Source organism: Arvicola amphibius, chromosome 9, assembly GCF_903992535.2.
Source record: "Arvicola amphibius chromosome 9, mArvAmp1.2, whole genome shotgun sequence".
NCBI lineage: Eukaryota > Metazoa > Chordata > Mammalia > Rodentia > Cricetidae > Arvicola > Arvicola amphibius.
In genome coordinates, this window is record NC_052055.2 from 101,348,475 (window position 1) to 101,363,423 (window position 14,949).

At 43.9% G+C, this 14,949-nt stretch overlaps 1 long non-coding RNA gene across 1 annotated transcript; it reads left to right on the top strand.

The window, feature by feature from the left end:
- The first annotated feature begins 2,987 nt into the window (after nt 1-2,987).
- LOC119822166 lies at nt 2,988-11,548 on the top strand. The gene is made up of 3 exons (XR_005286738.1): nt 2,988-3,073; nt 9,119-9,233; nt 11,501-11,548. It is a non-coding gene; the product is annotated as an uncharacterized LOC119822166 (long non-coding RNA).
- The last annotated feature ends 3,401 nt before the right edge of the window (nt 11,549-14,949 follow it).

Consider the following 14,949-nt stretch of genomic DNA (forward strand, 5'->3'; position numbering starts at 1 on the left):
AGAAAATAAAAATAAATAAATTAATAAAAAAAATAAGAGGCCTCTTCTCCCCCTCACAGTACCAGAAGGAACTCTTCAAGGGCCAAGGGAGAAAAGCTCTACCTCGCTGCAGTGCCTATGAACCACAGTAATTATAGAACGGCAAGACACCCTGAACGATTCAATAGTGATCCTATATCCTGGGGATGGAGAAAGACAGAATAATGTGAATACAGTACTCATACATGAAAATCTCCAAAAAAACAAATAAGCTTAGAAAAAAGATGAGCCCTTCTGTTCTGCGCTGGAACATTGGAAAGAGTACCCTCAGGTCAGGAACCTACAGAGCTGATCTTCCAGTGTGTGCAGGGAGAAAAGCCCACAGGGTTGCTGGCTCCTAGAATGTACAGAAATTGCTACAAAGTCGGGTGGTGGTGGTGGCGCAAGCATTTAATCCTAGCTCTTGAGAGGCAGAGGCAAGGGGATCTCAGAGTTCAAGACCATCCTGGTCTCCCAGGACTGTTACACAGAGAAACACCATCTCAAAAAAAGAAGAAGGAGGAGGAAAAGGAGGAGAGAGAGAGAGAGAGAGAGAGAGAGGAAAGAAAGAAAGAAAGAAAGAAAGAAAGAAAGAAAGAAAGAAAGAAAGAAAGAAAGAAAGAAAAGTTTCTTCAAATGTGGTTCAAGGAGGGAAGAGCCCACTCCAAGTTGGCCGCCAAACTTGGAAGTGCCTTCAAGCTGTACTGGTTTTGGAAGCATGAAGTCAAGATTGAGAGCTTCCGGGAGGCTTCCTCTTAATTTTCAGAGAGCTGCTGAGGCCAGGCACCATGTGAAAGGGGAATCCCTGTGAGGTCATGATGGGCCTTTGTTGGAAATTGTGTAAATGAAGCCTGGGATGCCAAAGCTGAGAGATGTCTGCCAAGGACAGCTGCTTGCTAGCAGTAGAACCAGCCAGAGCCGGGGAGGGAGAGGGAAAGAGATTACAGGAAGCAAAGTTGGAGGAAGGGTGGCTCTATCTAAAGTCCCAGACACTATGCGTGGAGCAACAGTTGATGTTTGCCCTACTGGGTTTCTGTCTTTTGGCCCAGTATTTCTTCACTATCTCTCCTTTCCTTCCTTTTGGAAAGTGAATGAATATTCTGTGCTATTGTAAGCTTAAAGTATGATATCTGCCTTTTGGTTTTGCAGAGGGCTACTGCTAAGAGATTGTCTTGAGCCGCAGAGGAAGCTGAACTTTTGAATGGTTTTGAGGGCGTGCGGCAGAGTGGTTTGAATGAGCGCTGTTCACAGGCTCAGGTACTTGAACACTTAGTCCCAGCTGGTGCAGGGCTAGACAATGTTCAGTAGATGTGGCCTTGCTGGAGGAAATAATCACTGGAGGCAACTTTGACAGCTCATCGTCTTGCCCCAATTCGGGTTGGTTTTTTTTGCTTCCTGTGTGTGGACAGAAATGTGACCACCAAGCTTCCTGGTCTGGCTACCTGCTTCCGTGTCCTACAGCCGCTGTAGACCCTCTCTGGAACGCAAACCCAAATAAACTTTCTTCTGTGGAATGTTTTTGGTCATGGTGTGGTAACACAACAGCGAAAAGTACCACACCTCAAACACCGAAGCCAAGCCCTCTTTCTTCTGTTCTCTCCTCCCTTCATTTTAAAACTTGTCTTTCCATTCTGTCTTGGGATATAAATTGATTTTCACTTCTTCCACTCAGTAATTTTTTTTTCTCATAGGCACAAATCAGAATCACACTGTTCTTCTGAGCACTGAAATTCCTAGAGGAAAGCCAGCCCTGCATTAAATATTCCACAAGGCTGGCTGAATCATTTGGAGCCCTTGACTATGGAGAGTTGGAATGATACAGATTTCAGAACCAAAGTATCTTTGGCTATTTTTATCCTCACGAATAGTTACTCATTGCCCGCCTCTGTAATTGATTGACAGTGGGCATAAGTGATTCCGTGTAGCCACCCACCACCTCTGGCTCTTAACAACCTTTCCACCTTTTCTAACTTCATATTAACTACTGCCATGTTGATGAAGGGCATAGTCCCTACCTAAAATGGACCATAGGACTCTTTTTTTTCTATTCTGTTTGTTGGCTGAAGAGACCAGATATTGGCTTCTCTGTAAGAGGAGTTGTTTAGAGAGTCCCTAAATTATACCGAGTTTAGTTTGAAATTTGAATTACATATCTTAAAAGCAAGTCACAGTTTTATAAGATTAAAATACAAGGTTTAGCCAGGCAGTGGTGGTGCACACCTTTAATCCCAGCACTCAGGAGGCAGAAACAGGCAGACGGATATCTGTGAGTTTGAGGCCAGCCGGGTCTACAGACAGGCTCCAAACTACACAGAGAAATCCTGTCTCAAAAAATAAAATAAAATAAAATAAAATACATGGTTTAAGCAAGATCACGGTCCCTCTGGTGTTTCCAAAGATTTCTGGGGAGGGGGTTGGATTGTGGTAGAAGAACAGACTAGAATAAGCTACATCCAAGTTAACATATTTAAAAAGCCAATGGCGTAGAAAGACTGAAAACCCTTCCCTATCTGAGCTTCATAGCAGAGCATTCTCAAGAGAAGTCCAAAGTATATAACCATGAATAGGGTTTAACCTCAAGTCACCAGACTACTTTCACTGTAAGGTGTTTTTTCTCTTCCTTAATAAACTGTATTTCTATTTTAAATCATGTGTCCGTGATCTAATTCTTTGCTGTGGCCCTTAAAAAAGACTAGATGATTCAGCAGGTGGCCTGGGATCCAGATCCATGCCTGTCACAAAGTTCCATTATACAGTCATTCTAGAAGATGTTAAGCGAGGATCTGAACACACCACAGCAGAATAATACCCACTCCAGCTCCCATGAGCCAAGGATTTATTAGGGAGGAAGGATCTGAAGCGCCACATGGTAGTCAAGGCAACCAGCCATGGAACTGTGTAATGCTACTGGCTGCCACTGCGTGGGAGTTGGACTTTGAAGGAAAAGTCTGGGACTTGGCCAGGTGGGAGGGACAGGAGAGACGAGGACGCACAAGTTGGCACCGAGACCTGAACCTACAGGAAGGACAGCTGTAAGGATTGCAAGGGAGACAAGGTGGGCTGGGGAACATGTAAACACTGACTCATAAATCTGTCACATGGAAGATTGGTAAGACCTGTGACGCTGCCCTTGCTCCACCCAGCTGTGCAATGGTGACCTGAGTCATGAACTAAGAGCTGGCATGGTTACTAAGCACAGAACAAATAGTGCTTCCAGAACTTTGACCAAAGTACATTTTTTTTGAGACAGGGTCTTCTATTATATAGCTCTGGCTGTCCAGGAACTCACTACATAGACCAAGTTGGCCTTGAATTGCCAGAGACCCACCTGCCTCTGCCTCCAGAGTGCTGGGATTTAAGATGTGTGCCTGACATGGTGAAGATTTTGTTTTTAAGAACAGTGGGTTGGGGGTGTAGCTCAGTTTATAAAATGCTTGCTTAGCGTACATGAAGCCCGGGATTTAAATCCACATAAACACTGGTGACATCAACGCTACCCAACAGGTATATGCCAACCTCGTTGCCTTTTCCTTCCTTCTTCACGTGCTTTATGTTAGTTACCTAGTCAGCCCCAGCGTGCCCACAAAGTAGCCCTGTCTCTGAGGAGCACAATCACCCCTGGCCCTCCTATGGCTTCCTGACAGTGTTCATCCACAACTTTGAGGTCCAAAGTTTAAAGTCAGGGGCTTTAAGGATGATCCAGTGATTCCGATAACATGAAAAAAAAGTGCTTGTTGTAATTTGAAAACTGATACAAAAGAGAAAGACGCCATTGCGACAGAACTCACGTGAGGGGTTTCTTATTAGAGGAAAGGGGATGTAAAAGGGGGAAGGGGGAAGGGGGGGGGGAGACCGGCCTCTAGAGACAGGAACAGCAGAAGAGAAGAGAGAGGCTTCTAGGTTTTTAGAAAGAGAAAAGAAGAAGAAGAGAGAGGCAGGGGGGGTGGAGAGACAGAGAGACAGGAAGAGAAACAGAAAGAGATAGAAAGAAAAAGAGATGGCGAGGTGTGCAAGGCCCACCTTTTCAAAGGGAACACAGCAAATGTGTACAGGAGGCGCTCTTATGGCTACAGCTGAGGATGTGTCCTGTCAGGACCCCAAGGGCAGACCAGCGCAGACGCCTGAATGCTAACAGTACTGAGGGATGAGACTCCTGGCGAGACAAGGATGTAGGCCAGAGGGAAATAACGTTCCAGTGCTGTTTGTCAGGGCTATCTGCACCCTGCAAGAAAACTACTCTGACTTTGATGCTATGGCACTACCTGGGCAGTGTGTGGTACTGGGTCTTGTCTTTAGAATCCTTGGGGCACTGCAGAACTACCTTAAATCTTGTGGGGTACATCAGGAAAGCTCTTCTCTCTCTCCAGGGCTTGGCAGTCTACTCCAGGACACCTGCTGGGTCAATTTAGTGCTTATTCCATCAGGCGTCTCTGCCCTCTTACTGATCTGAACTCTAGAAGATTCTGGAATGGCTCCTTCCTCTCCAGGCATCAGCAAGCCTTTACCAGCTTCTCCCTCGGTAGTGAGACTTGTGCGGGGACCTGGCTGAGCGCTCTCCTTGTGCTGGGAACATCTGTCGTGTGATCTTCTCCTTTAGCGTGAATCCAAGATTATTTCCTCTTTCTCGGTGTTACACCTGTATCTTTCTTTTCAGGCTAATAATTTACAGAAATCCAGAAGACAGCTAAGGGTCAGGAAGATCAGCTTTTAGAAAACCCAACACAGCAGGCGTGGGCAGCAGGACAGCAAGCTTGTAGATAAGCTGTAGACATTGTTCGGGTTGGACAAGTGGACAATTCATAGGCCTCTGAAAAGAAGCCTGCAGCATATAGTCTAGCATCCACTTCCAACTCTATTTAGGACAAAACACAGCAGAACTGGAATTTGAACCAGGTGCCTTCATCTCGCAGTCAGTGGGCAGGATCAACAGGCACGGAGAAGCGAAACTGTCTTCAGGGAACAATCACTCGAGCTTTAGCTGGCTGTAGCATATGTCCAATATCTGCTTCTCCTTAGCAAGGACAAACACAGGCATGTCTTAGACTTGGCAAAATCACATTTCTGTCTATCTGGGCATGTTTTATTATTTCTTTATTAATATTTCTCATACAATACATTTTGATTATTTCCCCTCCCCCAACTGTTGTCTTCAGCAATATGGCCTTACTATCAGGCTGTAAGGAGCAACCGATAGCCTTGGCAACAGCCTGTTATGTTTAGGAGTTCCTATGGGATGATGTGGTCAGTGACTCAACAATGTACAACCCATTTCTGGCACAGCAGGGTTTTGTTGTTGTTGTCATTGTTGTTTTTTGAGACAGGGTTTCAGGTTTCTCTGTGTCGCTTTGTTGCCTGCCCTGGAATGAGCTCTTGTAGACAAGGCTGGCCTCGAGATCACAGAGATCCTCCTGCCTCTGCCTCCCAAGTGCTGTGATTAAAGGCGTGTGCCCCCACCACCTAGCTTGGCACTGGAGGCTTTACTAGGTGGCATAAGATGTCTTATTGGGGCGTTGTCTCCCTTACTGTTGGTGACTCCATTTAAATTTCTTTCATATACATAAATATATATGTTTGTATATAATAGGAAGCTTCTCCAGTAGCAGGTTTCCATATGGATTTTCAAATTGCCTTTAGTGTTTGTTGCCCCGCCCCATATTCTCTCCTTTACCCCTTCTTTCCATTCCCCACCCCTATTTACTCCTCCTATTCCAGTTTCCTCTTTATCTCTCCATAGCACTATATTCTGTTTCCTCTTCTTTAGGAGAGCCTCTCCTTTCCCATGATCATGGTAGGTAACCTTTATGATGTGCTCTTACGTTTGTTTGCAAGTGTTTTATTGAGAATTTTTGTTCATCAGAGATATTGGTCTATAGTTTTCTTTTTTTGTTGGGTCTTTGTGTTTGTGTGACTTTGGTATCACAGTAATAGTGACTTCATTAAAAAGAATTAGGAGATATTACTTCTGTTCCTATTTTGTGAAATAATTTGAGGACATTGGTATTAAGGTCTTCTTTGAAGGTCTGGTAGAGTTCTGTGTTGAATCCAACTAGCTCTGGCCTTTTTTATTTGGGAAATTTTTGTTTCTTCTATTTCTCCAGGGGTTATGGTCTACTTTAAATAATTATCTTGACCTTGATTTAATCTTGGTAGGTCATATATATCAAGAAATTTATCTATTTTGTTCATGTTCTCTAGTTTGGTGAAATACAGTTTCTGATTTTCCTCAGGGTCTGTTATAATGTCCCCCTTTCCTCTCTAATTTTATTAATTTAGATCTCTTTGTCTTACAGTTAATTTGACAATGGGCTTGTCAATTCTTGTCGATTTTATCAAAAAACTCAGTTTTCATTTTTTGATTCTTTGTATTTTCTGTTTGCTTGTTTACATTTCATTGATTTCATCCCTGAATTTTATTATTTCTTTACATCTACACTTTTTCCTGTTCTAGAGTTTTCAATTGTGTTGTTGAGTGGCTAGCATAAGATTTCTCCAGTTTTTTTATGCAGACACTAAGTTCTATGAACTTGTCTCATAGAATTGGGTCTTAGAGGTCTGGATAGTTTATTTCATTCCATTACAAAGAGATTTTAATTTTGTTCCTGATTTCTATCTTGACCCAAGCTTCATTCATTAGCGAGCTATTTAATTTCCATGAGTTTTTAAGCTTTTGGTTTGTTCTGTTGCTGTTAATATTTAGTTTTAATCCGTGGTGGTCAGATAGGAATCAGGGTGTTATTTTGATTTTCTAATGTCTTTTGAGACTTGCTCTGTGTCCTAATATGTAGTCAGTTTTGGAGAAACTTCCATGAGCTCCTGAGAAGAAAGTGTATTCTTTAGTGTTGGGGTGGAATGTTCTGTAGATGTCATGTAGGTCCATTTGATTTATGACATTAATTCCAGAATTTCTCTGTTTAGCTTCCATTTGAGTGAATTATCTGTTGGTGAGGATGGGATATTGAAGTCACCAACTATCCCTGTGTGCGGGTCAATATGTAATTTTAGCTGTAGTAAATGTTTATTTTATGAACTTTGGTGTCCTTGGTTTTGATGCATACATATTTAGAATTTTAATAAATTCTTGGTGAATTTTTCCTTTAATAAGTGAGTAACATCTTTCCTTACATTTTTCTAATTAGATTGGGTTTGAAGTGTATTTTTCCAGATATTTTGATAGTTATAACTGCTTGCTTCTTGGGTTCATTTGCCTAAAGTATTTTTCCAATTTTTTACCCAGAAGTGATGTCTATCCTTGATGGTGAGGTGTGTTTCTTGCATGCAGCAGAAAGATGATCCTGTTTTCTAATCCTTGTCTTTTTACTGAGGAATTGAGACCACTAATATTGATAGGTATTATTGAGCAGTGTTTACTGATATCTATTGGTCCATTGTGGTGGTATGTTTCCTATTGGCCCCTCTTTTGATTTGCTGTTCTACATTATTTATTCCTCATATCCTTTATGTGGTGTTAACTTCTTCAAACTGAAATCCTCTGAAGCCCTCTGCAGAGCTGGGTTGGTAGACAGAAATTGCTTAAACTTGACTTTCTTTTTGGTTGCTTTTCTTTCAATGTTGATTGTGATTGATAGTTTTGTTGAGTGTAGTAGTTTGGGCTAGTATCTGTGATCTCTAAGACTTTCAGAATCTTAGTTGAAAATTGATGTGCTATTCTAATGGGCCTTCCTTTATAAGTGACTTGGTCTTTTTCCCTTGCAGTTTATACTATCCTTTCTTTGTTCTGTTCATTTAGTGTTTTGATGATCATGTGTCATGAGGAATTTCTTTTCTGGTTCCTTCTATCTGGTGTTCTGTATGCTTTTTTGTATCTTAATAGGCATCTCTTCTTTTAGATTAGGAAATTTTCTTCTATGATTTTCTTAAAGTTATTTTCTGTGCCTTTGACCTGGGTTTCTTCTCTTTCCTCCATACCTATTAATTGTAGATTTGGACTTTTCATAGTGTCCCAGACTTTCTGAATATTTTGTGCCTGAATTATTTTAGATTTAACATTTTCATTGACTGAATTAACTGTTTCTTCTACCTTGTCTTCAATGCCTGAGACTCTTTCTCCTCTATCTTGTAGTCTGTTAGTGAGGCTTACTTCTGAAGTTTCTCTTTTTCCATTTTCAGTTTTATTTCAGGTGGGGTTTTCTATGTTAAATTCTACTTTCATGTCTTGAAATGCTTTCACTATTTCATTCAACTCTGTGTTTTCACAGTCTTTAGTAAGGCATTTATTCATAACCTCTTTAAGGTACTTTACCATATTCTTAACTATTTTGAAATAGAAGACTATTGTCTACTGCTTCAGCTAAATTGCTTTTCTCGGGGCCTATTCCAATAGGGTTGCTGGCTTCTGGAAGAGGCATATTGTCTTGGCTGTTCATGTTTATGTTTTTGTGTTGAGATCTGTAGTTATTATGTGTGAGGTAGTTCTTGCTGTAGATATCTGCTCTTTTCTTTCTCGCGTGGATGGATGTACCATTCTTTGGTTGCTGTTTCCTACTCTGGATCACAGACAAGTGTGATGTCTGTAGTCCCTGGTAGAGCATATTTCTGTGGGTCAGCAGGTGACAAAGGAATTTTGAATGTTGATAGGCCAGGAGGAAAGTCTGAGAGAGGCACAAAGAAAGACCTAGTGAGTCCCTGGGTCAAGAGGTAGAACCTTCAGGGAATGAAGGTAGGTGGGAGGAGGGGCAAGACTTCCTCCATTTTGGTTCAGGAAACTTAATTTTTTACCAAATACTCTTCTTCCCCCCCCCCCCCAATTTTAGCTTCTGTAATTCTAATTCAAATGTGTAATCATGAATTCTATCTGAAGAATAGAGGGCTGTACGGGCAAGTTTATGGTTAGGGGACATGGTTTTTATCTGGTATGAGACATTTACTAAATCGTGGCTGACGCCTGACATCCTGGGACTATGAGTCATCTAATAATGGTTGCCACCAGGTGTCTGGGAAACTGTAAAAGTTAGCAGTGATATAATCTCTTGTATAACTATTCCTGGCAAAGTGCCGCTTTTGTGTGTAATTGTTTTTAATAAATACAGACTTAGGATCAGAGGTCAGTGCCTTCACCTTCATCTTTTGGTTTTTCAAGCAGCCTGTGTAAACCTGTTTGTGCCTAGCTGTGGCGTCTGTGCCAGTACCCACCTGCGTGCAGCCTGTCGGCCTGAATGTCTGCCAGAACGTCTGCCTACCTAGTGGCCTATGTACGGGTAAATAAAGTATGCCTTATCTGCCAGAGACTGCTCACACTCTTCTTAATCTCTTGGCCTCCTATGACCCTCCTCCATTCTGACATCAGAGATTGGACCTCATACCATTTACATGACATGAATTATACTCTTATGAGTTATCCCATTGCTAACTGTCTCTGAGCAATGATAAAGTATTTCCCAAGAGAAAGTGATGACATCCAAAAGCAATACCTCCATATGCTCACTTTCTCTCCTACACCTAAAATTTTATCCAATTTAACCAACATTTCCAATACTCGTCTGATGGCAATCAGTCCAGATTGGGACTATGTAACAGTGGCATAGAGGTAAGGTTGTTGGTTTTGTTCTCTAGAAGCTATTTGTCTACTAAGGGAAAAAGAAAGATAGCAAGGGGGCTTGGTAGTAGCATATTGGTCAGGCGTAGATGATGCACTGGGTTTGATTCCCATCTCCGTGAAACAGGTAACATGGACAATACATCCCCCCTCCCTCCCTCCCTCCTTCTCTTCCTCTTTCCCTTCCTCTCTCCCTCCCTACCTCCCTCTCTCCCTCCCTCCCTCCCTCTCTCCCTTCCTTCCTTCTCCCTCCCCTCTCCTCTCTTCTTCCTCACCCCTTCCCTTTCTTTCTTTCATTTCCTTTTCCTCCTTCTCCTCTTCCTTCTCTTCCCTTCTTCCTTCCCCTCTCCTCTCTTTTGTGCTAAGGATAGAACCTAGGGCCTACATACATTCTGGATGCTAAGTATTTCTGCTCTAGCCCTGACCTAAGTCAGCGCTATTAGCTCTCACCTAGCATGTTCCTGGCACCTGTGGTAAAGAAAGCTTCAGGTGCAGAGAAATCTCAGAGACTCTGAGGGCGAGTCATGAGCTCAACTTCAAACACAGGTCGTGGATGGAGCTCGGCTTGCTCACCACCAGTGGATGATTCCAGTGGCCATGAGAGTCACTCTGAGTGGTGGGGGAAGAGTTTTTGGCAACCCACACTTCCCCAACCCCATTTGTTCCCTGTATTCCTGCAGACTCAGTAACCAGGAAGTCCTGAACCTCACCCTGGTGATTATCTGTCCTTAGAAGAGTTTGGGTTTTATTCTCTTATCTCAGTTGTGGGTTCCTTGCCAATCAGGCAGATGGCAGCTCTGCAGGCTTATCATTGTTCCCCTTTAGACATCAAAGCAACCAGTGTGGCCCCAGTGCAGTGAAAGCAAAGGCTCTAGGTCTCTCCCAGAACTGAAGAACTGGGGTGAAACTTATGTGTAGGAGTGATGGGAAATGTTAGATAATAACGCTGACCTGTTCAAGTCAAAGAATCAGTCACGGCTGTCTGTGAAGTACTGAGAAGGAAATGTCTCTTAAGTAACACTTTTTAAAGAATTGTATGCTAACAGTCCGCACATGGAGACGTGGTGCAGAGGGAGCACTACCCAATGATTAACCAGCGTGGCTGGGCTAGGCTCAGCTGAGTTGCTTCTGAGGGTAGGGTATGGTCAGCTGGTCTTGACTCACACCGGCTCTTTGCAAGGTTCAGGGATCTTCCCTGCTCCTGATCCCAGCAGAGCCGTCTGATGCTCTACTGGAGCTGCTTATCATCTGGGACTGGTCTAGTCTAGAATGGAGTTCAGAAGTTGCTTTGCAAATCCTGCTACCCTCCTGAGATGGGACAGACGCAGCTACCTCCAGTAAGCTCTTGGGTCTTCAGCTCTGGTCCCCTTCTGGTGACTTCTCTTGCTCTCCGACTGGGTCTAAGAACAGAGATGAGGAGAGACAAGCAGCTGCAAGGGGAATCCACCTAGGAAAATGGAGCTCTGTTTGAGGGGCCTGCTCTACACAGCCCTGTTTCTGTGTCCTGGCTTAAGCATCCCAGGAACTGGTGTCTGGTCTTCAGATCTGCTGCCAAAATGCAAATCCACCTTCTGCCTTGTTAAATGTTTATGTTCTGATCAGGCGTGGACGAAATACAGAAGCAGAAATACGACCATACATCATTCTATGATTCCATCTAACCATTGTACAGAGAGAGAAAGCAAATCTGTCAGGACAGTAAAAGGGGGTGGGGAGGTAAGGGTGAGGGCTTGGAGAGGTAGTGGTAGGGGGTGGGGTCACAGCAACGTGGCAGAGAGTACCTTCTTGTCATGATAATATTTTCTAAATTACTTTAGTGATGCACAGCTTCATATGTAGATTTTAAATAACTGAATTGTAGGTCTTTTTTAAAGGAAGAATTTCGTGGCATGGAGATTTTATTTTATTTTCATTTATTTGTTTTTAAAGGTTTATTTTTATGTGCACTGGTGCTTTGCCTGCGTGTATGCCTGTGTGATGATACCAGATCCCCTGGAACTGGAGTTTTAGAGGCCGTGAACTGCTTTATGAGTGCTGGAAATTGAACCCGGATCCTCCGGAAGAGCAGCCAGGGCTCTTAACTACTGAGCCATCTCTCCAGCTGGGATGGGGATTTTAAAACAATAAAAAATAAATATGAGACCAGTCTGTGGTGGCGCATGCCTTTAATGCTGGCACTCGGGAGGCAAAGGCAGGCAGATCTCTGAGTTCAAGGTCATCCTGGTCCAAAGAGCGAATTCTGGGACAGCTAAGCATTCACAGAGAAACCCTGTCACAAAAAGAAAGAATAATAGCAAAACAGAAAATTTTGAGGCCCAAAGACCTCATATCTCTCTCATTATTAGGAAAATTCCTGGATTTTGTTTGTTTATTTTAGGCATATATGGTGGAAAACTTTAAAATACTCAATAGATAATATTATTCTCTTTATAGTGTCATTTCCTCCCCCCCCCCCTTTCGTGAATTAGCAAGCAGGCTTCTAGGAAGCAGCTAATGGACTGCATGAATTAATTTACCATGGAGCTGCATTTGGTGCTTGTCACATTCGGTTACTGCCGCTTAGTCACAAGCCCCCTCAGCTGTGTGGTCTTGCTCTCAGCGGTTGAGATTCAGCAGGTGTTCACATGGAGGGGGCAACTTATATTTTTGTTAAGAAAGACAGAAAAACAACAAAGATTTTTCCCCCCTTGGCCTGTGGAGAGGAGGCAGGTGATGCACGAGCTAAGGAATAAAGCAGAGGCAGAGCTGGGAAGGGGGCTGGGAGCACAGGGTGGGTCAGCGCAGTTGTAGGTCTGCTTTAGGCAGGCAGAGCTACCCTGTCGGGTGATGGCTGGGACCAATGAGAGGGCTCCACAGATAAAGGCACCTGCTGCTAAGCCTAACAGCCTGAGGTCAGTCTTAAGAGTTCAGCTGGGCCGGGCGGAGGTGGCGCACGCCTTTAATCCCAGCACTCGGGAGGCAGAGGCAGGCGGATCTCTGTGAGTTCGAGACCAGCCTGGTCTACAAGAGCTGCAGAGAAACCCTGTCTCGAAAAAAAAAAAAGAGTTCAGCTGGACGAAAGGAAAGAACTGACTCCCACAGGATGTGCGTCGTTGCATGTATGTGTACATATACAACACACGCACTGGTGGGGGTGGGGGGTGAGAAGCAACAAAATAGAAGATGGTGTACCCGGGAAGAAGCTGTGGAGCAGTCAGAAACAGAGTTAGGCAGAACAGGAAGTAAGGACCAGAAGCAAGAGTGGAAAGCTCCTGCAAGGGATTGTTGGGCACGTTTACTGTATGCCTTCCATTTTGTGGTTTTGCTCTGGATCTTGCTGATTGAAAGGGGCTCCTTCTCCAACAAGTAGCTCATTCCTAGAGACAGAAAATATGCAAAGTCACCAACCCGGATTCCTCAGTCCACAGCCCAATACCCCATCAATAAATTCTCAGAGCCCAGCAGTGGTGGTGCACGCCTTTAATCCCAGCACTTGGAAGGCAGAGGCAGGAGGATCTCTTTGAATTCAGGCCCAGCCTGGTCTACAGGGAGAGTTCTAGGACAGCCAGGGCTTCACAGAGAAACCCTCTCTCCAAAAAGAAAGAAAGGAAGGAAGGAAGGAAGGAAGGAAGGAAGGAAGGAAGGAAGGAAGGAGGAAGGGGAAGGTAATGTTGAAGGGAAAGGAAGTACTGTAATTGTAGGACGTCAGGTATTACCTCCTCCTCCTCAAGAAGAAAAAGAAGAAGAAAGAAAGGAGAAAAAGTTCTCTGACTCGGGCCTCTAGCCACATTGCCCAGATCTCCAGGCCAGCCACAAGATAATTAGGACAAACGCATAAGAGCCTACCAAAGTTTCTCCAAAAACAACCAGGCGTTTAGCCTATTTATATCCCATTCTCACGTCCTCCTGCTCCTTCTGGCAGAAAAGCTCCTCATCCCACATAGTCTGTCCCCCTTGTGGCTCCCAGGGCTTCTTGAATGGCCCCATGCCGCTGTGTGTCTTCTATTTCTAGGATCTTTAAACGCAAACTTCCCTCTTTGTCTGTCTTTTAATATAGCCCAATGAAACAACAGCAACAACTGGGGTCCACTTCCTTCTATCATAATTATGTAGGAACTGATTGTTCTTGTACATCTCCAACTCCTCACTGGGACCCATAAAGTAACTAACAGCAGCCGGGCAGTGGTGGCGCACGCCTTTAATCCCAGCACTCGGGAGGCAGAGACAGGCAGATCTCTGTGAGTTCCAGGCCAGCCTGGTCTACAAGAGCTAGTTCCAGGACAGGCTCCAAAGCCACGGAGAAACCCTGTCTCGAAAAACCAAAAAAAAAAAAAAAAAAAAAAAAAAAAAAAAAAAAAAAAAAGTAACTAACAGCAGGATAAAGCCCTGCAATTTGACCCTCGCTTTGTATCAAGCTTTACTCCAAGGCCACCAGCTTATCCATGCATGCAGGCGTGTTAAGCTTGATGATAACCGAGGGTTCATCCCCCTGAAAAGCTAGGGGAGCAGAGATAAGAGTAACAGAAGCAAGCACGGTACTGCTGGTGTTCACAATGTAAAAGAAGCATAGTACTGCCCTCGTTCACAATGTAACAGAAGCATTGTACCGCCAGAGTTCACAATGTCCTCTTCTAGCCAATAAACATGAGTTTATCTTGGAGTCCAAGAAAAGGAAATTCTTTGGGAACAGACGCCCCCCTTCCCAAAGGAGGGCATTTTCTGGGATATGAGGTTATACCTTGAACCAGTAATAATCGTTGTATGGGAATTGTATTGCCCCACAAGCAGTGCACCTGGCAGAGCCAGAATAAGATGAGCAACTCAACCACATCCTAACACTGCTTAATTGTGTACCCCTGTCCTCTGCCGGCTTCTCTTTCTGTTTAGACTGGAAGCTTGGGCTGGCGGTGTAGCTCAGCTGGTGGCGGGCTTGTCTAGTGTGTACAAAGTCCTGCCTTTGACCCCAGGACTTCATTAACCAGGTGTGGTGCTGCACAGCAATGGTTCCAGTGCTCGGTAGGTGAAGGCGGGAGGAGTAGGAGTTCAAGGCCATCCTTGCTTACAGAGTAAATATGAGTTTCAAGTCAGCCTGGGCTGCTGCATGAGACCCTATCTGAAAAGAAAACCTCATGAAACTTCAAGGTCATGCCAGTACCATACCCTCAAATGTCAACACCAGGCAAGCAGGAAACACACTTGCAGAATACCAGCTATGCCTGCGTTGTCTCTCTACCCAATTTCTAATCTGCAGTGGCCTCTGAGCTTTCAGGGAGAAAGCCCAAAACATTATGGAAAGCATGAACAGACTCTAGCCACAATCCTAAAGAAAGAAATAAAAGGAGTGAATAGAAGGAAAAATGTACACTTTGCTGGGTATTCAGAAAAGCAGGCAGGCTTCA